Source organism: Phragmites australis, chromosome 1 (genome assembly GCF_958298935.1).
Source record: "Phragmites australis chromosome 1, lpPhrAust1.1, whole genome shotgun sequence".
Classification (NCBI taxonomy): Eukaryota; Viridiplantae; Streptophyta; class Magnoliopsida; order Poales; family Poaceae; genus Phragmites; species Phragmites australis.
In genome coordinates, this window is record NC_084921.1 from 14,558,360 (window position 1) to 14,564,836 (window position 6,477).

Below are 6,477 nucleotides of genomic sequence, written 5' to 3' on the forward strand. Positions count from 1 at the left end.
TTGCTGATTAGTGGACCGAATCAACTTGGCAACAATATTGATGTGTATATCAAACCATTGCTTGAAGATTTTGTTGTACTATGGAAAGATAGTGTACGGGTGTGGGATGAATACAAACATAAGAATTTCACCTTACGTGCAAAGCTGTTCATAATTATCCAAGATTGGCCTGCTCTTGCTAACCTATTAGGATATACTTTAAAAGGCTACAATGGATGTGTTTGGTGCTTGGATGAAACAGGAAGGCTATGGCTGAAGAACTATAAGAAAATGGTCTACATGTGTCATCGTAGATTCTATGCCCGTATCAGCCAAACTGCAGGAATAAAAGAGCGTTCGACGGGACAATGGTGATTCATCAAGCTCCGAAGGTTCACACTAGGGAACATGTATATAAGATGGTAAAGAAGCTTAGAGTTGTCCTTGGAAAGGGGAAATGTAGTACAAAATTCCCAGTCAAAAAGAGATCATTTTTTTTTGGAACCTACCTTATTGGAAGCACTTGATGGTCCGACATACAATCGATGTCATACATGTGGAGAAGAACATATTTGACAGCTTGATTGGTACCTTACTACACATACTTGGCAAAACAAAATATGCACTCAATGCACGGTTGGACATGGAAGATATGAAGCTAAGGAAAATTCTGTTTCCTAAAATCCTAGGCAACGGGGCAAACGAACTTCCCACGGCTTGCTACACCCTCAGCAAGGAAGTGAAGATCAACCTGTGCAGTTGCATACATGGAATCAAAGTTACGACCGGTTACTCCTCCAACGTAAAGAGATTAGTGAACATGAAAACTTTGAAGTTAGTTGGTATGAAGTCTTATGATTGTCACATGATGATGATACAATTGCTTGTTGTTAAAATTAGAGGAATTCTACCAGATAAGGTCTGAGACCCAATCATAAAGTTGTGTACATTTTTCAGCGCAATTTCACAGAAGGTCATCGATCCAAGCAAACTAACAAAGCTATAGGAAGACGTGGTCCGTACTATATCCTAGCTTGAGAGTATTTTCCCTTCATCGTTTTTTGACATAATGCCCCATCTCATCATTCACATCGTGCATGAGATAAAGTACCTTGGCCCTGTGTTTCTGCATCAGATGTATCATTTCGAAAGGTTCATGTCAGTTCTGAAGAAATATGTTTGTAACTGAGGTTAGCCGGAAGGTTGCATGGCCTAAGGCTAGTGAATGGAGGAGGTCGTTGAGTTCGTTGTCGACTACATGGATCTGAAAGCAATTGGTAAGCGTGTATCTCACCATGAGAGAAGTCTAAAGGGGAAAAGGATGCTAGGTCATAATACAGTCTGTATCGATGATTATGTTTCATTCACCCCGGCTTTACATTTCACAGTTCTGCAACAATCAGTTGTAGTGGGCCCTTATGACAATATGCATGTGCAAATGCTACAGTCCACAAATCCAACAAAGTTAGAGGATCAAATTGCAAGAGACCGCATGGATAATTTTAGTAGTTGGTTACGTAGACACATGATGAATAAAGATGCAGATGATGCACTGTTGGAAATACTGGCTAATGGATCGTAAACTACGATTCATACATACAAAGCATATGACATTAATGGCAATATATTTTATACGAGAGCACAAAGACAACAAGAGCACTAACCAAAATAGCGGTGTCCGTATTGATGCCTACGACCATGATGGAAATAGGTTGACCTACTATGGATTCATAGGGGATATTTGGGAGCTTCAATATTTTGAACAGTTGAAGATCCCCCTGTTCTAGTGCCAATAGGTCAGACTCTCAGTTGGAGTGAATATCGACAAGTACGGTATGACTACCATCAACCTTAAAATCATTGGATACAGAGAAGAACTATTCGTGCTTGCCAAAGATGTTACACAAGTATTCTATGTAAAGAACACAGACCCAGCTAACAAGGAGGAGCACCATGTGGTTCTTTAAGGAAAAAGAAAGATTGTCAGTGTTGACGATGTCATCGACGAGGAAGACTACAATCAATTCAATGACATACCTCCTTTGAAGAGAATGTTGACCTGCCTCTCATTGACAAGGAGAATAATACGGAAACTCATCACACTACTATCTCTACCCTCAACAGTTTGACATAGACAAAACCAAATCAGGTTAAATGTTTGGTGTTATCTTGTGTGCTGTTCAATTATTTGATCCTTTGGATTCTAATTTTCTAGAATAGAAATAGTAAATTTGTTGTATTCGATAACTAGTTCTTATTGTAAATACCAGAAAAGTTTTGGAGATATTTCTTTCGGACATAGGAATTGTATTTAAAATTTTACACGGTATGAAATGATTAAAGATCAGTAATTTCCTTTCATTGCCATGTTGAATATGGATTATTGCGTACATAATTAAAGGGTTAGATGGAGAGTGGTAGAGTTGAGGAAGCTATTGTACTGAATACTTGACCTACAGTAAAAAGGAGGTGGCTAAGTAGGTGCAAGGTGTCATGCGTAACAATAGATGTGAAACCAATCAAGATACATATGGCAAACCTAGCATGAATAGTTTAGAAAGAAAACCAAATGAGAACTAATTTATCAGTGATGTCCATTTATATGTAATCTAACCTAAATTGGAGTGAGAGAGTAGTGAAGTGATTGTAGTGAAATGTAATGTGAGGAAAAAAAATCCACAACACGGTAATTCCCATTAAGAAAAAATACTACTATATGATTATAGTCGGTCATGGAGAATATAATTTTGTTATTTTTAGAAAACTTAACATGCAAGTTAATTTTTCATCCTGTATGATCTAGCTAATTAATACCTAGTTTCATATATACAAGAATGTAGAGTAAGGAAAAACATAAGGCAACCAAAGCAAGTCATAAAGTTGAAAATAAGAAAAGGCAATGGATCTATTTGAGCATCTTTTAATGTTTGCCTTTATTTGTTTTCTGAAATTAAGGAGTTGAAAGAAAAGTTGATGACAAAAGAGAAATCCTAGTATTGAAAGATAAGTGTAGATCTCTATTTTAAAGGTTGAAATCACTTCCTTTTCACTTCTAGCCTCTGTCCCACATTTTGTCTCCTCAAACATCCCTTCCAACTCTTTATGCTCAATAGTGCACTGATAAGCTAATTTTGCTTTAGTCGAACAGTAGATTGATATGCTAGCCTAATTTTCATTGTAGTTGTTCAAGGATGGAATCATGGCTTCAACCACTTCGCACTAGCTTATTGGTTGCTCAATTTTGGTTCATGTTGGCTTAAATGACGAAAACTAAACTGATTAATATCAATAAATTAAGGGAAATTTCTTCAAATGTGTGCTTTCGATATTTGCTTCTATGTTGCATGAGAGATGTTTGGTGTTTTAGATATGTTTCATACTAACCCATCTGATGATGATGCTCTTGTTTGTATAGAAAACAATCTCACATTCAAGTTTCACGAAATGTTGAAATGCTTCACATGTTCTATTGTGCAAATTTATATGCTCTAATTGACACATGGTTAGTATGCAAAATACAATTATTTCATGCAGAACATGGATTTCCGTTGCAATGCACGGGCACTTAACATAAGCTTCTAGAGAGGAGCAAAATTGTTTGAACAATGTGTTATTGTCTATTATAATATTATTCCTGAATTTTCACGTAGCTGCAAGAAATTTTAATAGATGGAATTTTTATATAGGAATGACAAATACAAAATCAAGTCGTCACCCATGGATGCACCCCGCCCCCAATACAAAGCCCTTCCTCTGACCAAGATCAAACCTCGGATGATGCTCCGGAGTGAAGTGGTAGCCCGAGTGTATACCTCAACTAGAATCAACATAACAATGATGCTCTGGAGCGAAGAGGTAGCTTGACCACTGATGATGCACCGGTGGATCAGTCGTCCGAAGAAACAAGGCGTGTTCGAGGTCCCAGTAAGATGCCTGAGGGATGTTTTCTTCTCACGGATGTCGATTCAGCCGGGGAACCCATAAAACCTTTAGATGTACTCAGGTCATTCAAGACAACATGCGGGTGTCTCATAAGGGACCATATTGCAGTCACTTATAGAACTTGGAGAGGCAAATGAGGCGACAAGTGGGCGGTTCCTGATAGCATCAAGGAATTTATGTGAGGCAAGTTGTCACAAACGTTCGAGTGCCTTGAAGGATGCATCAGGCCATAATCATAATGGGCAGAATTTTTAAGAATTTTAAGGGTAAATTGTACAGAGATTATCACTTGAAGGGTCGAAAGCCAGACTAGGATGATTATCCAATGGTGAAAGCTTTTTGGAATGATTTCATGAGTTACAGGGATTCAAAGGAAGCAAACAAGGCTAACTCCAAGAAGATCTTATACCCCCACAAAACCGACTCGAGTGGAAACTTGACGAGTGGGAGAAGATGGAAGAAGATGTAACCAAAAGCGGTGTCACACCTATGATGCCTGAGTGGATTCCACGAGAGAAGAAATACTTATACAGGAGAGGGGTGACTCTTACGACTGATGGAAGCTTATGCTTGAAAAGCGAATGAGAACATGAAGTCACGTAGGGGATTAGATATGCACATGTCCAGTGTTCACAGAGCTCTTTCTAGGTAGATAGGAAGAACAACCAGCTAACATTGGTACTAGAAAATAAGGAGCACACTGGTCACACACAAGGCAAGGGTTTGAGGCCTTGGAAGATCGGATTCGAACAAAATGCCGACACTTACAAGAAACAAATAAAAAAAATATGTCAAAAGTGATGGCCCTTCTAAAAGAAGAACTTGCAAAGGAGAGACGAATGAGATACGCCAAAATAGCAGCGGCCATTCAACAAGCCAGGTAGGAGCAGTTTTTCACTGCAGATAATGCTTTGATGATGAGCCATGTTCGTCCTTGGAGCAGCTGCGTGTCCACATGGCTTCCAGGAGAAGTCTTAATCTGTCACCTCATGGACGACATCACAGAAAGCACATCGTGCAAGCTTGTCGTGCCCACCTTGGGTGTTCCCACCATAGTGGCTAGGGAGCTGGCTGAACAATGAGTGGAAGGGACTCTCTTCAACGATAGCCCAATACCACAGGGATACACCAGGATACACGTGGACATTGTAATATATGTGTACTATAAAAGTAAGCTGGATTACCCTGGAGAGGCGGGGGAAATGAGGCTCTCAAAAAATGCAGGCTGCAGCTAAGTCCTGATATATATAGTGATAGAGTATGGCCCAGTAGGCATGGCCCCGTTGGCCATCTTTACATGTAACGCTGGTCAGAAATGCTGGTCATGGTCGAAAACGCTGGTCATTGTCGGAAATGCTGATTGTCAAAAAAAAGGGAAAACAATATCAGTGTCGACTCAAGGAACAAGCGACACTAATAGTCCAAGCATCAGTGCCAGCTAGGTTCTACAACTAGCACTAATAGTCCAAGCACCAGTGCTAGCTGGGTTCTACAACCGGCACTGATACAGTATCAGTGCTAGTTTTAGAACCCAACCGACATTGATACTCTATCACTATATATATCAGGACTTAGCTGCAGCCTCCTCCATTCATCTGCAAACGCTACCACCAGTGCCTGCAGTGTCTAATATGTATAATTCATAATATATATTCTTGTACCATTAGACTGAAGTCTTAACTTCTTGTGTATGTAGAATGGAGATACATACATGTAGTCAAAAGGCTATCACTGAAGTAGGATTCCTTGACCCAATGAAAATAAACCAGATGATGGTCGTCACCCAGCCACAAGTAGCTAAGGACTGTGCACTTGATTTTATTCGTACGTACCAATTAAAGAAATACATACTTTTACCTTATAATTTTGGGTATATATTTCTCTCCATGTTTTTTCTACTCCTTTTGAGTATCACGACGTTAAAACTAATTGCTTACAGTGACATATGTGCAGTTTTTACTAGACACTCTTTGTCATCTAGACAGATCTTAGCAGTATCATTGTCCTCGACGTGAGAAGAAATCCAGTAGATAAATTCCAATCCGTCATTGACTTGCTACAAAGGTAAATTAATCATTTCATTCATCCTTTAGTAAAGTTTTAATTGATGGAATCTAAGTCTAGTTACAGCAATAATCACACACGTACAAGGTGTACGTGCGCTATGTCAAAGGACATCACTTTCCATACTGGAAGGAATGGAAAGTCATAACCAACTTTCCTTGTAGGTTTTAGACCTAGGGCAAGAATATATGTGGCTACTATGGATGTGACTTCATGCATAGATTCACCGAAAACAATTATAGTAGCATTACTAATGATGAGGTAAGTGGTATACGCATTAATGATTAATTTTCAGTTCCTACTCGTGTTCAAATAGGTTGATTTCTTAAATTCTGGTAATTGTAGGAACTCGAGCTGGAAACAGGTATCCTCATGCCATAGAGAATCATCGCACTTCAAGAACAACTATGCAGGTTCATCAATGATGAAGTTATTCTAGAGTCCGGCAAGTACCATGTTTTAAATGGTGCTATTCGAACACCGTCCCTTCAC